Source organism: Salvelinus alpinus, chromosome 32 (assembly GCF_045679555.1).
Source record: "Salvelinus alpinus chromosome 32, SLU_Salpinus.1, whole genome shotgun sequence".
In the NCBI taxonomy this organism is placed as follows: Eukaryota; Metazoa; Chordata; class Actinopteri; order Salmoniformes; family Salmonidae; genus Salvelinus; species Salvelinus alpinus.
In genome coordinates, this window is record NC_092117.1 from 1,100,041 (window position 1) to 1,119,443 (window position 19,403).

Consider the following 19,403-nt stretch of genomic DNA (forward strand, 5'->3'; position numbering starts at 1 on the left):
TTTGTCTGTCATAGTTGAAGTGTACCTATGATGAAAATTACAGGCCTCTCTCATCTTTTTAAGTGGGAGAATTTGCACAATTGGTGGCTGACTAAATACTTTTTTGCCCCACTGTATCTTCATGTGATTTGCCAGTAGATTGTCAACTTGATTCATGTGGATGACTGCAAGCTTGCTAGCTAAGATTTTGAAGGTATGATGTTGACACGATCAGTCCAATCAAAGCTACTGTAGATATAACGTGATTTGACGTCATTTTATCTGTGGCCAATGACTGAGCCTTCTTGGATGGGCACTTTTAATGTAACTCTATGGCAGCACCCAAAGAGGCTCAAATTCTCCAGGTCTCCCCTTAGACTTGGAGGTGACGTAGTTTCCCCATGAGTGACAGGACACTTGGTCAATCACGGCGCAACACTTTTTTCTGCTGGGTTGCCCCACCACCACCACTAAAAAGCACTGAGCTAGGCTGAAACAACTACATTTTGGAGTTGCCTTACTCAAGAAAACAAAAAAGAAACCATGTTTGTATGCAGCTTTATTAATTCAATGATATATAAAAAAAAATTTACATTGTTTGCAAACTGATATGTGTCACGTATTAATGCCAAAATAACATGCAAAACAGGCAAGCCCCCAATTTTTGGGTGGGATTTTATTTATTTTGCTAAAAATTTAGGGCTCAAAACAGCCCCACCTGCCCTGAATGACGGGTCGCCACTGCACCTGTAAGTGATTCAGTCCTGCAATAATGAGGCTGGTCAACCCCACACTCTTGAGTGTTGGGCCAAGAGCTCTGACATACAGAAACCAACAGAGGTCTTATATAGTAGACCTATAAATGCTTAGTCATGGCTGGTTCCACCACAACTGACTCAATGTGTTGAACATGTGGATGAGGTGGCCAAATATTCAGAGTCCTCTGTGTTCTCCTACGAGTACCAAGAACTGTTGGTTCTTAGAATAGAGGATGAGGAGAGACTTTGTTCAGAACAGACAAGTTTCAGAGAACAGAGGAACACGAGATGTGCACAGCCATGGTGAATTAGGTACAGAGTTATGTGAAAACAGCAACTTACACAAGCAGAGTAACAGGATTGTACACATCTTTATATTACATACACACCTATCCTTTATATTACCTGAAAACAATGCTAATACACATGTTTTATACCAAACACCCTGGATAGAGGGGTTTCCACACTAGAGAGATATTCATACCAAACACCCTGGATAGAGGGGTTTACACACTAGAGAGATATTCATACCAAACACCCTGGATAGAGGGGTTTACACACTAGAGAGATATTCATACCAAACACCCTGGATAGAAGGGTTTACACACTAGAGAGATATTCATACCAAACACCCTGGATAGAGGGGTTTACACACTAGAGAGAGATTCATACCAAACACCATGGATTGAGGGGTTTAAACACTAGAGAGATATTCTACATTGCTGCTCCAGTGTGTCTTACTGAACATGACCATAATTAGAGTGAAACATCACGTAGTGCTTGACACAGGGACACTGACTCGCCATCATACCAAAGCCTAAACCCTGGATAGAGGGGCTCAGTGAATGTGGAGGTGAATGTGTACAGGTGGGTCAGTGTGTCAGAGGAGACTACGTAGAAGGACAGAGTGCCGCCTGGACAGTCCAGATACACTCCTACTCTGTGGGAGCTGGAGGGGCGGATGTCTATAGTAATGGGATTATTATTGTGACAGGCAATGTAACTGTTGTCATAGCAGAAAAGAGTCCAGGACGTGTCATTGTATCCAAGACAACAGTCATTAGCCCTTCCTTTCCTACTGATTCCTTTATATGTCACTCCTATATCAACCCTTCTCCCACTCCACTCTACCTCCCAGTAACAGCGCCCAGTCAGACCCTCTCTACACAGCACCTGTTCATAGTTCTCAAATCTCTCTGGGTGATCAAGATACGGTTGCTCCTCTCTCCTCCATGTCACCTTTCTGTTCTCCTCAGACAGAGAGAGGAGTCTGTTTACTGTGTTTGGGTCCAGTGTGAGATCACAGACATCTGATGGATGAAACCAGACACAATATTAGATATCATCATCATTCACATTAGAATGTTAACTCACTTTTCACTAATTCATTTAATGTAGATGTTTCTAGGTATCAAAAGGAGAAGTTAAGGTAACTTGAGACTTGTTGAATGATCATATGTTAAACCTTATGGTAATATAAAACACACTTATTCCCATTAATTACACACACACACATTCCTTATGTAACACGAACGCGCCACACATACACACACACACATTGTCACTGCAACTCTGTGTAAACTTTGGTGTCCCTGATTTCTGCTTCTGTAGAACTACAGCTGATATTTAATATGACCAAGTAAGTAATGATGGTCGTCTTTGACTTTGACTTAACTTGAATTAAGACTTATTCTTAGTCATATTCTTCACAGCAGTCAACACTCACATTTTCTAAGCCCAGGTTTCATTGTGTACTCTCCACCATGTTCCACACTGTAACGGTAAGCAGAAGAACAGACTGTAATTGAGTGATACACGGGAACTCTCACACACACACACACACACACACACACACACACACACACACACACACACACACACACACACACACACACACACACACACACACACACACACACACACACACACACACACACACACACACACACACACACACTGGACACACACACACTGGACACACACACACACTAATGCACAAACACAGTTAGCATATACCGTTGTCCAAGTGGTGGTAAGAATGTTTGTCTTAACTAGCCTGATAAGTCCAACATGTCTGATTTCAATATTGACATAAACCCTCTACATACTTGAGTTTCTCCAGTCTGCAGTGTGGATCCTCCAGTCCAGCAGAGAGCAGTCTGACTCCTGAGTCTCCTGGGTGATTGTAGCTCAGGTCCAGCTCTCTCAGGTGTGAGGGGTTTGACCTCAGAGCTGAGACCAGAGAAGCACAGCCTTCCTCTGTGACTAGACAGTGTGACAACCTGCAAAGAGTCAAGTCATATTAAAACCACACTGCTATTCTTATGTGGTGAAAGTAGTGGCAGTATATTTGTTTCAAAATTTCCAGATATATCAGTGTCTTGAAACCTGCCATATCTATTTATAAATGGATATCTCATTATTATTTGTTTTACTCACTGCTTTAGCACACTCTGCCAAACCGGATGTCTTAGCCATGTCTGAATCCTGGCTTAGGAAAACCACCAAAAACCCTGAAATCTCCATCGCTAACTATAACATTTTCCGCCAAGATAGAACTGCCAAAGGGGGCGGTGATGCAATCTACTGCAAAGATAGCCTGCAGAGTTCTGTATTACTATCCAAGTCTGTACCCCAACAATTCGAGCTTCTACTTCTAAAAATTCCCCTTTCCAGAAACAAATCTCTCACTGTTGCCGCTTGCTATAGACCTCCCTTTGCCCCCAGCTGTGCCCTCGATACCATATGTGAATTGATTGCCCCCCATCTATCTTCTGAGCTCGTGATACTAGGTGACCTAAACTGGGACATGCTTAACACCCCGGCCATCCTACAATCTAAGCTTGATGCCCTCAATCTCACTCAAATTATCAATTAACCTACCAGGTACAACTCCAAATCCGGTAACATGGGCACCCTCATAGATGTCATCCTAACTAACTCACCCTCCAAATACACCTCTGCTGTTTTCAATCAAGATCTCAGCGATCACTGCCTCATTGCATGCATCCGTAATGGGTCTGCGACCAAACGACCACCCCTCATCACTGTCAAACGCTCCCTAAAACACTTCTGCGAGCAGGCCTTTCTAATTGACCTGGCCGGGGTATCCTGGAATGACATTGACCTCATCCCGTCAGTAGATGATGCCTGGCTATTATTTAAAAGTGCCTTCCTCACCATCTTAATTAAGCATGCCCCATTCAAAAATGTTAGAACTAGGAATAGATATAGTCCTTGGTTCACTCCAGATCTGTCTGCCCTTAACCAGCACAAAAACATCCTGTGGCGTTCTGCATTAGCATCGAATAATTTGCATCCTGTAGTACTAACTCAAAAAGTTCTGGGACACTGTAAAGTCCATGGAGAAGAAGAGCACCTCCTCCCAGCTGCCCACTGCTCTGAGGCTAGGAAACACTGTCACCACCGATAAATCCACTATAATTGAGAATTTCAATAAGCATTTCTCTACGGCCGGCCATGCTTTCCAACTGGCTACCCCTACCCCGGTCAACTGCCCGGCACCCTCCACAGCAACCCGCCAAAGCCCCCACCATTTCTCCTTCACCCAAATCCAGATAGCTGATGTTCTGAAAGAGCTGCAAAATCTGTACCCTTACAAATCAGCCGGGCTAGACAATCTGGACCCTCTCTTTCTAAAATGATCTGCCGAAATTGTTGCAACCCCTATTACTAGCATGTTCAACCTCTCTTTCATATCTTCTGAGATTCCCAAAGATTGGAAAGCTGCCGCGGTCATCCCCCTCTTCAAAGGAGGTGACACTCTAGACCCAAACTGCTACAGACCTATATCTATCCTACCCTGTCTTTCTAAGGTCTTCGAAAGCCAAGTCAACAAACAGATTACCAACCATTTCGAATCCCACCGTACCATCTCCGCTATGCAATCTGGTTTCAGAGCTGGTCATGGGTGCACCTCAGCCACGCTCAAGGTCCTAAACGACATCATAACCGCCATCGATAAGAGTCATTACTGTGCAGCCGTTTTCATCGACCTGGCTAAGGCTTTCGACTCTGTCAAACACTACATTCTTATTGGCAGACTCGACAGCCTTGGTTTCTCAAATGACTGCCTCGCCTGGTTTACCAACTACTTCTCTGATAGAGTTCCGTGTGTCAAATCGGAGGGCCTGTTGTCCGGACCTCTGGCAGTCTCTATGGGGGTGCCACAGGGTTCAATTCTCGGGTCGACTCTCTCCTCTGTATACATCAATGATATCGCTCTTGCTGCTGGTGATTCTCTGATCCACCTCTACGCAGGCGACACCTTTCTGTATACATCTGGCCCTTCTTTGGACACTGTGTTAACTAACCTCCAGACGAGCTTCAATGCCATACAACTCTCCTTCCGTGGCCTCCAACTGCTCTTAGACGCAAGTAAAACTAAATGCATGCTATTCAACGATCACTGCCCGCACCTGCTCGGCCGTCCAGCATCATTACTCTGGACGGCTCTGACTTAGAATACGTGGACAACTACAAATACCTAGGTGTCTGGTTAGATGGTAAACTCTCCTTCTAGACCCACATTAAGCATCTCCAATCCAAAATTAAATCTAGAATCGGCTTCCTATATCACAACAAAGCATCCTTCACTCATGCTGCCAAACATACCCTCGTAAAACTGACCATCCTACCGATCCTCGACTTCGGTGATGTCATCTATAAAATAGCCTCCAACACTCTACTCAACAAACTGGATGCAGTCTATCACAGTGCCATCCGTTTTGTCACCAAAGCCCCATACGCTACCCACCATTGCGACCTGTATGCTCTCGTTGGTTGGCCCTCGCTTCATACTCGTCGCCAATCCCACTGGCTACAGGTTATCTACAAGTCTCTGCTAGGTAAAGCCCTGCCTTATCTCAGCTCACTGGTCACCATAGCAGCACCCACTCGTAGCACGCGCTCCAGCAGGTATATCTCACTGGTCACCCCCAAAGCCAATTCCTCCTTTGGTCGTCTTTCCTTCCAGTTCTCTGCCGCCAATGACTGGAACAAACTGCAAAAATCTCTTAAGCTGGAGACTCAAATCTCCCTCACTAACTTAAAGCACCAGCTGTCAGAGCAGCTCACAGATCACTGGACCTGCACATAGTCAGAGTGGAGACCTCAGAGTCTCCAGTTTACAGTGGGGATTCCCCAGTCCAGCAGAGAGCAGCTTCACTCCTGAATCCTTCAGGTCATTGTTACTCAGGTCCAGCTCTCTCAGGTTTGAGGGGTTTGACCTCAGAGCTGAGACCAGAGAAGCACAGCCTTCCTCTGTGACTCCACAGCCTGACAGCCTGACAAAGAGATCATCATGACTTCACAAACACATTGTTCATTTAACACCAGTAGTGCAGAAGGACAATGGCAGGTGCATTTGGATTTTCTCTCAAACAGCATACAGATTCAACTTCTGTCTCCTACATAGTCTCCTGGAATTGTATGGTCATAATGTTATACTAATGTGAACATCAATGCATTTATTCAATATGTTTTTCAATTTAATATTATATACATATTATAATACATCTTTTTCTAGAAGCTGAATATTTCTTCCTGATGATTAGTTCTTATATGTCATTTTAATTACTCACAGAGCAACTCTGGAGGCTTTGACCACTGGCAGCAGCCTCAGAAGACCTTCCTCTGATCTGGAGTATTTCTTCAGGTCAAACACATCCAGCTCCTTTTCTGAAGTCAGCAACACAAAGACCAGAGCTGACCACTGTGCAGAATGACAATTTGGCTTCTGAGAGACTTCCTGAGCTCAGGAAGCTTTGGATCTCCTCCACTAGAGAATGGTCATTCAGTTCATTCAGACAGTGGAACAGATTGATGGACCTCTCTGGAGAGGGATTCTCCCTGATCTTCTCCTTGATGTACTTGACTGTTTCTTCATGGCTCTGTGAGCTGCTTCTTGTCTTTGTCAGTAGACCTCGTAAGTGCTTCTGATTGGACTCCAGTGAGAGGCCCAGAAGGAGCGGAGGAACAGGTCCAGGTTTCCCGTCTCACTTTGTAAGGCTTTATCCACAGCACTCTTGTAGAAAGTAACTTCAGATTTGTCTTTTGTTTTCAGTTTGTCCATTAGATTCTCATTGTTGTTGATGAATGAGAGGAACACATATACCGCAGCCAGAAACTCCTGAATGCTCAGATGAACAAAGCAGTACACCTTGTACTGGTACAGCCCACATTGCTCTTTAAAGAGCTGTGTGCACAATCCTGAGTACACTGAGGCTTCATTGACATCAATGCCAGCCTCTTTCAGGTCTTTTTCATAGAAAATCAGACTGCCATTCACAAGTTGTTGAAAAGCCAGTTTTCCCAGTGACAGTATGCTCTCTTTATTCCAGTGTGGACCTGTCTCTTCTTTCCCAAGATACTTTTCATTCTTCTGTTTGGTATGAAACACCACAAGGTGTGTGTACATCTCAGTCAGAGTCTTGGGCATCTCTTCTCTCTCATGGTTCAGCATGTGTTCAAGGACGGTTGCAGAAATCCAACAGAAGACTGGAATGTGGCACATGATGTGGAGGTTCCTTGATGTCTTTATGTGTGAGATGATTCTGCTGGCCAAGTCCTCATCACTGAATCTCTTCCTGAAGTACTCCTCCTTCTGTGGGTCATTGAACCCTCGTACCTCTGTCACCTGGTCAACACACCCTGAAGGGATCTTATTGGCTGCTGCAGGTCGGGTAGTTATCCAGATGAGAGCAGAGGGAAGCAGATTTCCCTTGATGAGATTTGTCAGCAGAACATCCACTGAAGTTGACTCTGTGACGTCACAACAGATCTTGTTCTTCTGGAAGTCTAGGGGCAGTCGGCACTCATCCAGACCATCAAAGATGAACAGAACTTTGTACTTGTCATAGTTGGAGATTCTTGATAGTTTGGTTTCCATTGAGAAGTGATTAACAAGTTCAATCAAACTGTGTTTGTCCTCTTTCCTCAAATTCAGCTCCCGAAAAGGGAATGAAAATACAAATTGGACATCCTGATTTGATTTCCATCAGCCGAGTCCACAATGAACTTCTGCACAGAGACTGTTTTTCCAATGCCAGCTACTCCCTTTGTCAGCACAGTTCTGATAAGTTTGTCTTGTCCAGTTAAAGGTGTGAAGATGTCGTTACATTTGATTGCAGTCTCTGGTCTTGCTTGCTTCCTGGTTGTTGTCTCAATCTGTCTCAGTTCATGTTCATTATTGACCTCTCCTGTCCCACCCTCTGTGATGTAGAGCTCTGTGTAGATCTTATTGAGAAGTGTCGGGTTTCCTTGTTTAGCGATCCCCTCAAATACACATTGAAACTTCTTCTTTAGATTAGATTTGAGTTCACGTTGGTAAATCACAGCAAGCTCATCTGAATCTAGAAATAACACAGAGGATATTAATATTACGTCTGTTTTAATGCCTACAGTATTGTAGGACTGTTATATCGTTTTAAAATATAATTTATTCTCTTAACTGACTGTACAATGTGTAAATGTTTTCATAATGCATTACAGACTAGTGTGACCTCTCTCTCTCTCTCTCTCTCTCTCTCTCTCTCTCTCTCTCTCTCTCTCTCTCTCTCTCTCTCTCTCTCTCTCTCTCTCTCTCTCTCTCTCTCTCTCTCTCTCTCTCTCTCTCTCTCTCTCTCTCTCTCTCTCTCTCTAAATTAATCAACACAACACATCCCTGCTGCTACTTGATGAGGTGTTGTGTTAAATCTGCTACAATGTCATTGAGTTACAAAGCTACTTTAGCTGTAATTTAGCTACAGCTTTTAAATGTTATAAAACAGCATTCAACATGAGGCAGACAGATCTTACAGTTCTCCAGTGTGTCAGCAAGCTCCTTCTGGTTCATTTTCCTCAGGACGTGCAGTGTGATCTTCAGAGCCCCCTCTCTGGCACTGCTCTCCTGCTTCTCATCCTCAGTGTCGACCACTTCCTTATCCTGCTTCTGACTCTCAAAGCCTTCTGGGAGTTCTGGACTAAGAATCCTCTTGAAAATCTTTAGCTCATTCTTCACAAATGTCAAAATATTCTCTTCAAGCAACTGAAATAAATCAAGTAAATATGTTAAGCAAGAGAAGAAATGCTTTCTCATCAACACATTAATGAATGATTGACAGATCAACTTTACTTGAGGTAAACAAAAACAAATGTACATAACAGGACCACATACATTGAATATGGAGGCCATCTGTTTGATGACTCTGGGAAGACTGACCACTGAGCATCTCTGACTCTGATCTCTCCTGTTGGTTTCTGTGGACAAAACATGAGATTACATCTCCTCATCCAGGGAGTGTGCACACACACACACACACACACACACACACACACACACACACACACACACACACACACACACACACACACACACACACACACACACACACACACACACACACACACACACACACACACACACACACGGAGGGAATGTTGTGTTTGTTTAATATTGTTTTAGGACTATGGAAATGGACAAAAGGATTAGCCTATGGATTATGAAAACAATCTAAATAAATGGGAAAATGGGAGAGGAGAAATGACTGGAGACAGTGTTGTTAAACTCACTGACCATGACCCATGAGTTCTTCTTACCTTTGTTCAGTAGAAAAGTCTCCCTCTCTAAACTGTATAGGTTTACCAATAGACCGGTCACTCTTCATGGACACACAGCTGGGTACAGGGGAGGCTGGTCTCTCCTGCTTGATTGGGCTTCAACACAACAGAGACAAACATTACATCTCTCATCTACTCTGAGCTCAGATGGGGAAACAACAGTTTCCTTCCAAAACGCTATATATCCATTTTCAGAAATGTTCGTCAAGCTTTTATTGTTTAAAGAAATTCTCAAATAAATTGTTGTGTTTTTTCACGATCTAATCATGGCATGGTGGTTGTTCAGACATGTCTTTGTTTATAATTGTTTATAATCTATCACTTCATTTCAGAGAGACAAATGTTTTTTTGCTAAATGCTATATGTCTGCCTCACTCTCAGAGAAATATTTAGTACTTCTAGGTTTTACACAGTCAAATGTTACAAATAAATACATTTTAATAAAGAACTGTACAAATTATACACTTGTGACATCAATATTTACATATTTTAAAATAATAATTCAATTCAGTAATATGAGATCTGTATGTATAACATTTACATTTGGCATTTGAGTCATTTAGCAGATGTTTTTCAGGGTCTGGTTTCACAAAAGCATTTGAAGGCTCAGTTCATCATTAGAATCTTCGTATTATCATTGTTAAATCACTGAGCTGTTTCATAAAAACATTGTTACTAACGTTGAAAACGCTCGGAATCTAACACCTGCCTCAGACCACTAGAACAGCTGACTGTGTCATTAGTTGCTTTCTTGCCCTTCCGCGTGACTTTATACACAGAAGATCTCTGCTAAACTTAGAATCACATGGTTTATCCGTCTCTTTGTGATGGCCAATAATTCATCTCCATATATTTCATGATGTGTAGCCTAACATGATCACAATTATGTGCCAAATCTGTGATTTAGTGCATTTTTATTGGTTAAGCATTAAAATAAGCCGCCTCAATATTTGCAGCCATAGGTGATAATATTTCTCTCGATGCTGATCCGTCATCAGTATTGCGAAATAATTATTATGTTGAGGAAAGATTTGAATGGAGAAAACTGATCTGAGAGCAGCGTTCCCTGTCTTTCCATCCTATCAGAATTGATACATGCTCCACCAGACGTGATACCTTGTAGTGCTGCTGATCCAGTTTCTACTGGTCTGCCTGAGGATATGAACTCTGACCTGTTCACTCTGACCTGAACTCTGACCTGTCTCAGCCTCCAGTATTTATGCTGCAGTAGTTTATGTATCGGGGGGCTAGGGTCAGTTGGTTATATCTGGAGTACTTCTCCTGTCTTATCCGGTGTCCTGTGTGAATTTAAGTATGCTCTCTCTAATTCTCTCCTTCTCTCTTTCTTTCTCTCTCTCGGAGGACCTGAGCCCTAGGACCATGCGTCAGGACTACCGGGCATGATGACTTCTTGCTGTCCCCAGTCCACCTGGCCTTGCTGCTGTTCCAGTTCCAACTGTTCTGCCTGCGGCTATGGAACCCTGGCCTGTCCACCGGACGTGCTACCTGTCCCAGACCTGCTGTTTTCAACTCTCTAGAGACCGCAGGAGCGGTAGAGATACTCTTAATGATCGGCTATGAAAAGCCAACTGACATTTACTCCTGATTATTTGTGAACATTTATGAACATTTGAACATCTTGGCCATGTTCTGTTATAATCTCCACCCGGCACAGCCAGAAGAGGACTGGCCACCCCTCATAGCCTTGTTCCTCTCTAGGTTTCTTCCTAGGTTTTGGCCTTTCTAGGGAGTTTTTCCTAGCCACCGTGCTTCTACACCTGCATTGCTTGCTGTTTGGGGTTTTAGGCTGGGTTTCTGTACAGCACTTCGAGATATTAGCTGATGTACGAAGGGCTATATAAAATAAACTTGATTTGATTTGACTCTATGTAAACTGGAAACCATATATCCTGAGGCTGCATTTATTGTAGCTGGGGATTTTAACAAAGCTAATTTGAGAACAAGGCTACCTAAATTCTACCAGCACATTGACTGTAGCACCCGCACGGGCAATACACTGGACCACTGCTACTCAAACTTCCACGATGCATACAAGGCCCTCCCCCGCCCTCCCATCGGCAAATCTGACCATGACTCCATCTTGCTCCTACCATCCTGTGGGCAGAAATTTAAACAGGATGTACCCGTGACTAGAACCATTCAACAGTGGTCTGACCAATCAGAATCCCCGCTTCAAGATTGTTTTGATCAAGCAGACTGGGATTTCCCAGTCTGCTTGATCAAGCCTCAGAGAATAACATGGATTTATACGCTGACTCGTGAGTTTATAAGGAAGTGTATTGGAGATGTTGTACCCACTCTGACTTTTAAAACCTACCCTAACCAGAAACCGTGGATAGAAGGGCGGTATTCGTGCAAAACTGAAAGCGCGAACCACCGCATTCAACCATGGAAAGATGTCAGGGAATATGGCCTAATATAAACAGTGTGTTTTTTTTTTTCCCTCCGCAAGGCAATCAAACTAGTGAAATGTCGGTATAGGGACAAAGTGGAGTCGCAATTCAACGGCTCAGACACGAGACGTATGTGGCAGGGTCTACAGTCAATTACGGACTACAAAAAGAATACCAGCCACGTTACGGACACCGACGTCTCGCTTCCAGACAAACTAAACACCTTCTTTGCCCGCTATGAGGATAATACAGTGCCACCAACGCGACCTGCTACCAAGGACTAAGGGCCTCCCCTCTCCTTCTCCGTGGCCGACGTGTGTAAGACATTTAAACTTGGTAACCCTCCCAAGGCTGCTGGCCAAGACGGCATCCCTAGCCACGTCCTCAGAGCACGCGCAGACCAGCTGGCTGGTGTGTTTAAGGAAATATTCAATCTCTCCCTAACCCAGTCTGCAGTCCCCACATGCTTCAAGATGGCCACCATTGTTCCTGTGCAAAAGAAGGCCAAGATAATTGAACTAAATGACTATCGCCCCGTAACACTCACTTCTGTCATCATGAAGTGCTTTGAGAGACTAGTCAAGGATCATAAAACTTCCACCTTACCTGCCACCCTAGACTCACTTCAGTTTGTGTGTGTGTGTGTGTGTGTGTGTGTGTGTGTGTGTGTGTGTGTGTGTGTGTGTGTGTGTGTGTGTGTGTGTGTGTGTGTGTGTGTGTGTGTGTGTGTGTGTGTGTGTGTGTGTGTGTGTGTGTGTGTGTGTGTGTGTGTGTGTGTGTGTGTGTGTGTGTGTGTGTGTGTGTGTGTGTGTGTGGATGGAATTCTAAGAAAAGACATGAGGAGATGGCAAAGGAGAGTGATGAGAGTTTGAGCATACATTATGAAAATAAGGACCTCTCGGGATCTAAAATGAGTCCCGGTTATCCTTTTATTTTTGTCTGATTGGTTGATACTACAGTCGCCCCTGGTGCAGGTTCTTGGAACACTGCTATTTAAGTCCTAGCAGAGGTTGATGAAAACCTTCAAAGGTGGTGGTGCTATTTTTATTTTACCTTTATTTAACTAGGCAAGTCAGTTAAGAACAAATTCTTATTTTCAATGATGGCCTAGGAACAGTGGGTTAACTGCCTTGTTCAGAGGCTGAACGACAGATTTGTACCTTGTCAGCTCGGGGATTTGAACTTGCCCAACTCTAACCACTAGGCTACCCCGCTGCCTATGTTGCGTGTTATCTTGAATACCAGGCAGATGCTTGAGTACAAAATGAAAATGGTATAAACTTCATAGGCTTTGCCTGTCACCAAAGGAGAACCCTTTTTGGATCCAGGTAGAAGTAGTTTTGGTTCCATGTAGAACCCTCTGTGGAATGGAGACCAAAAGGGTTCTACCTAGGCACAGAAGGGGTTCTACCTGGAACCAAAAAGGCTTCTAGGAACCAAAAATCCTTTTAGGTTGTAGATAGCACCTTTTTTTCTGAGTGTTTGCCTATATTGAAGTGGTGGTTCCGTAGTTTTCGGTAAAAAAAATATGCAACAGGCCCTGTGCGTCTCTGGAGGATCTAGCAAGATAGCAAATCATTGCATCAACGACTCAGTATGACTATAATGAACATTTCTAACTTGCACCGTTATGCAATTATTAAGAACTAGATACAACAACCTAATCCTGGCAACCAGTGTTCTAGCATTAATTAATTGAGGCAAGCAGATCAGAGATGTCAAGGTGGTACCCAAGAAGATGCTACAGTATGTGTATAGTGTACATAACAACTACCAATAGACATGCTAAATTATAAGCATTTAATCAATCAAAGATTTACTCTGTAAAACGAGGAATTCAGTTACTCTATTTAACTAATAGGATGAAAGAATTGACACTCAAACAATTACAGTGTAGTGTACATGAAATACATTATACATTACAGAATATCACAGAGTATATGACTATCACCAATAGGCTAAAACAATGTGGTAACATTTGTTTTCAGTTCAGAATAATCTCTGAGAGAAAACACGATGTGTGTCTGAGACACACAGGAGCTTGGTAGCAAGGTCAAGCAGAAACTCAAGCCCAAACTGAAATAGCATTTCTTTGCAATTTGCTAGTTAAAACAAAAGACAGGAAAACACAGCCATATTTGAATCTAATCAACTCAATGTAAATGATAGGAGCGCATCCTTGTGTCGCTCCCTCTTTGAACTAACCGCTTCCCGACAAACAAAATAACACTCCCTGTAACAATAAATCCATAGCACTTACACTACAATAAAATATATCAAAATTCATAGCTCTGTACGAACTCTTGATCAATCCAAACGTGACAATGTAATTCATACAGTAAAATTAATTTTGTTGATTCATGTTTTCATCTGTCTTCACACCTCTCCTGGCGTCAGTGACCCCAGGACTTCCATGGGAACGCCAGCCAGTCAGAAGTATTATCACCGTCTCATCATTCCACTACAGTAGTCATTTATGGAAAACAAAGGAAAAAACAAAGGGCCTGTCATGCCAAATAGTGTCCCCCAGCAAAAAAATTTGGGGGGGTTTCCAGGACTTCACTAACGAAACATTGCAAAGAATACTGTCCGAAGATGCTTTTGCTTTTCAAGCCCCAGAGCCTGTAGGGATAGGCGTTGGCAGTTGAATCTGAATGAAGCAGTACGTTGGGTTTTGTTTTTGTTTATTTGTATTTTGTTAATTATTTGGGTTGATATACATCCATGGCAGTGGGTAGCGGCATGCGCCTGTGGCATTTGTTTGCAGACCGCCATAGTATCAAAGAAGACACGTTTTTTTCCCTTTACCTTTATATAACAAAATATTGTTAAATAGGAATAAATCATTTAAGCTGTTTTTAGATTGAAATTGCTAGCTACTGTAAAGTTTCTTATTTACTTACATCAGCCTGCCTAGTCAGCTAGCTAGCTAGCCAAACAGTTTTGTTTAGCTAACGTTAGCTAGCTAACGTTAACTTTCTGTTTGTATGTAGCTTGCACTTCAATGGGATCCCTCAAGGAGATGTTGTTTTATCTTTCCAACCAGTCGAAGTACTATGAAGGCACCACTGATCTCGACAAGAGGCGCAACATTCGTAAGGTGCAGAAATTCACTATTCAGGGGAATGTTAACTTCTATTACATAACTGGAAGGATTTAGCTATGAACAACCATTTTTCAACAACCATTTTCCATCTAGGTAGTTGGTCATCTAGATGCTGCTAGTTATACATTTAGTTATATGTCTGTCATATTGAGGTTTATGAATAGGTCTAAGCAATTATGGTCATTCCAACTGCCCTTAACTAGTTGTCTTTGCTGGACAGACACACAAGACAGAGAGAGGGGGGAGGAGGAAAGAAAGGATGAAAGTGAAAGAGAGAGGTGGGAAGAGAGTGAAAGACAGAGAGATACAGAGAAAGACAATCGTACAAAATTACTTAGATTTGAGTATTTCAACAACTCTTGTCTTCAAACTTGTTAGACAATCACATGTACAGTACCTATGGGGGAAGGTTGGCAAGCCACATAGGAGGGTGAGTTTTACTGCGAGAAGGAGGCCATGCTGACCGAGATGCATGTTGGCCATTTCGGAGTGAAGCGCATGATTGCCAAAATCAACATACGCTTCTGAGATTGTCAATCAACATACGCATGAGATTGTCAAGGATGTGGACAGCTGGGCAAGTGAAATAACCTTTTGTTTATCGTTCACATTCTATTATATCTGTAATGATTATGATTTCATTGAATGTCATATCAGAGAACACACAGTGTTTCAATTTGTCAGCTTGTTCTTAAAGGTCAGTACCTGTCTAGCCTGACAGAAGTTTGAGAGGGTGAAGACTGTGTCGCAGGAGTTGAAACCCATCAGTTGTTTCACAATGACACACGATCGGCAAGTGTCACAATTCAAATTTTGCCCTGATAAGTTGTTTTGTAATGGTTGCTTCATTTGACCACAGCAGAGTTCAATGTTATAGATTGTGTGTCATTATAATTACAAATATGAAAATCTGCATACTGAATGAAGTAATCTTCTCTCCAACACTTTATATGTTAGGGGTGGACCTCGCGAAATCCAGGAATGGCAACAGCTGGTGTCTGACTGCGACTGATTATTTCTGTGGTTCTCCTGAGGTCATCTTGAGTGACCGAGGTCGGATCTTATAGGTACGGATCTTATAGGTTATATTCTGTCACCAACGGTTTGTTTTATTTTTTTAACAATTGTTTTATTTTCTACTATGGTACATAATCAGACATTTCATTATCTTCCATTGTCAATAGATGTCCCTTTTCTACCCCCTCCTCCAGGTTTGGATGAATGGACCAACCACACCCTCAAGACTGCCATGGGCAAGTCCCTTGACGGGTTCCTGGAATGGTGGGAGGACAACCTGAAGGTCATTCTCTTTGCACACATCAGCGGCATCCAGGCCTCCAGCGTACTCACCCTATCGCCTGCTGTATGGACGGGAGCAGCAGCTGTTGACTGAGGTAAACAATGCAATTGTACATACAATTATTGGATATACTGTGGTATTTCAAATTTGTGATTGGCTTAGTGTTGTTGTTTGTCTATTGCTATTTTTGTATGACATACTTTCAAATCACTGAAACTCCACCTGATGTTGTGGAAAATGTTGAACCAGATCAGAATGCCTTCAAGGACCACTTTCAGGGACAGGCTGAGAAGCATGTGGAGTTTTTTTTGACCAGGTAAAAATTATTGTCCGCTGTTTTTTTATTTTCTGGCCCTCCAAGAGATAGGTAAGAGATGATTTAGTAATAATATGAAATATAAATTGCATTTATTTCTGTTATCAATCAAGGTGAGACTGAACATGGACAAGGCGCAAAAGAAACAGAAGGAGAACTACCGGAGGAGAATCAAGAAAGGGACCAAGAGCTTCGACATCCGGCCAACTGACTTGGTTTGGAAGAAGGACGAAAGGAAGTTGAGACCTGGGAAACCTTGCTGCTCTTTCACTCCTAGCTGGGCTCACCATCCTTTAAGGTGAATATAAAAATCTCAGATGATAACTATTTGCATTTGCCACCTCGTGATGGGCAGCATCACCATGCTGTCAGCAGTACCAACAATGGCACGGGGGTTTCTCCAGATAGTCAATCTCAAGGCTAACTACTGGGTCACATTAAGTAACCTCCGCTGCCAGATAGGTACTGTTAAGGTATATGACTCAAGTGGTTATGACACCACCCCAGAGTTTCTCTCACAACTCACCTGTCTCATATTTTCCAGGGACCATCCCCTTACCTCCCTCATCCACCCCACTAACATAAAAAATTACTTTATTTTCTGTCTGCCATTAACAATATTGCATGTCTAATCAAACATTTACATTAAATCATTCAATAACTGTATTTTTACCTGATCAACCTGTAACCTGTGTTTGCTTGTTTACATCTCTGTCTCCTACCCTGTTCCCTTTACTCTGCTCTTGTTCCCCAGGATATAGGGGTTCTGCTAACACCCAGAAATGGATCCACCTGATGTCTTCCATTACCAACCACCCTCCAACTTTTTGTTACATCATCTACAGCTACTGTTATTATCATGTTGTCATTATCTGCCAATAAAGTTTTCTTGCTCTATCATACTGGAGACATAAAAACACTTTTTATTTTGTAATTTTTTTATTTAACTTTTATTTAACTAGGCAAGTCAGTTAAGAACAAATTCTTATTTACAATGACGGCCTACACCGGCCAAACCCGGACAATGATGGGCCAATTGTGCGCCACCCTATGGGACTCCCAATCACGGCCAGTTGTGATACAGCCTCAAACCACGGTGTCTGTAGTGACGCCTCTAGCACTGAGATGCATTGCCTTAGACCGCTGCGCCACTCAGAATCACTAGCATTGCAAACACTCAGAACAAACAGAGCAGCAGTGCCTGGACTTCACTGTCTCCCTCTTTGAGTCGCCTTTCAGAGACTGACTGCCTGTTGAGAACAAGTGACAAGCAGAACCTCCCACCCACTTCCTCTCGATTCCACCCACCATAATTCAGTATTTCAGGCTATGAATACCATGTGAGTGTACAGAACATCGGTGAAAGTCAATTGACACACCTGTACCAAAAATATCAAAGATTATATATTTAAATCTTACATTTTGCCAGGTTGGTTTTCACAGCTGTTTCACAAGATCTTCATTATTGTAAATTGTAAGACTGTTACTTCAACATGATTCATTGTTGTATCCCAGGACCTACAATAGATACAGTACCAGTCAAAAGTTTGGACACACCTACTCATTCCAGGATTTTTCTTAATCTGTACTATTTTCTAGAATAATAGTGGACATCAAACTATGAAATAACACATATGGAATCATGTAGTAACCAAAAGTGTTAAAGAAATGAAAATATATTTTCTATTTGAGATTCTTCAAAGTAGCCACCATTTGCCTTGATGACAGCTTTGCACACTCTTGGCAAACTCAAACCTATATGTTTTTTGTTTTACCCCGATGCCTGTTTATTCATAAAAAGCAGATGATAGTAAATATCATTAATCGCAATGGTTAGCCTACGCAAATGAATAGGAAAACATTAAAAGCTTGTTCATAGGATTACATTTAGCCTAATTGGGAACAAATATAACGTGTGGAAAAGTAATGCAAACTCCCTCACGACGCCAGGACAGCGGAGTCAATCACCACCTTCCGGAGACACCTGAAACCCCACCTCTTCAAGGAATACCTAGGATAGGATAAAGTAATCCTTCTGACCCCCCCCCCCCCCTTAAAAGATTTAGATGCACTATTGTAAAGTGGTTGTTCCACTGGATGTCATAAGGTGAATGCACCAATTTGTAAGTCGCTCTGGATAAGAGCGTCTGCTAAATGACTTAAATGTAATGTAAATGTAATGTGATTCTCCTGAATAAAAAAGTATTTATCTGTTTTTTTATTTATTTTTTATTTCACCTTTATTTAACCAGGTAGGCTAGTTGAGAACAAGTTCTCATTTGCAACTGCGACCTGGCCAAGATAAAGCATAGCAGTGTGAACAGACAACACAGAGTTACACATGGAGTAAACAATAAACAAGTCAATAACATGGTAGAAAAGAAAAAAAAAGAGAATCTATATACAATGTGTGCAAAAGGCATGAGGTAGGCAATAAATCGAATAATTACAATTTAGCAGATTAACACTGGAGTGATAAATCATCAGATGATCATGTGCAAGAAGAGATACTGGTGTGCAAAAGAGCAGAAAAGTAAATAAATAAAAGCAGTATGGGGGGTGAGGTAGGTAAATTGGGTGGGTAGTTTACAGATGGACTATGTACAGCTGCAGCGATCGGTTAGCTGCTCGGATAGCAGATTTTTAAAGTTGTTGAGGGAGATAAAAGTCTCCAACTTCAGAGATTTTTGCAATTCGTTCCAGTCGCAGGCAGCAGAGAACTGGAAGGAAAGGCGTCCAAATGAGGTTTTGGCTTTAGGGATGATCAGTGAGATACACCTGCTGGAGCGCGTGCTGCGGGTGGGTGTAGCCATCGTGACCAGTGAACTGAGATAAGGCGGCACTTTACCTAGCATAGCCTTGTAGATGACCTGGAGCCAGTGGGTCTGACGACGAACATGTAGCGAGGGCC

General features: G+C 42.5%; 1 pseudogene; it reads right to left on the reverse strand.

Annotated features, from left to right (window-relative positions):
* Positions 1-1,493: 1,493 nt before the first annotated feature.
* LOC139562155 (NLR family CARD domain-containing protein 3-like) lies at positions 1,494-15,641 on the reverse strand (annotated as a pseudogene).
* Positions 15,642-19,403: the final 3,762 nt, after the last annotated feature.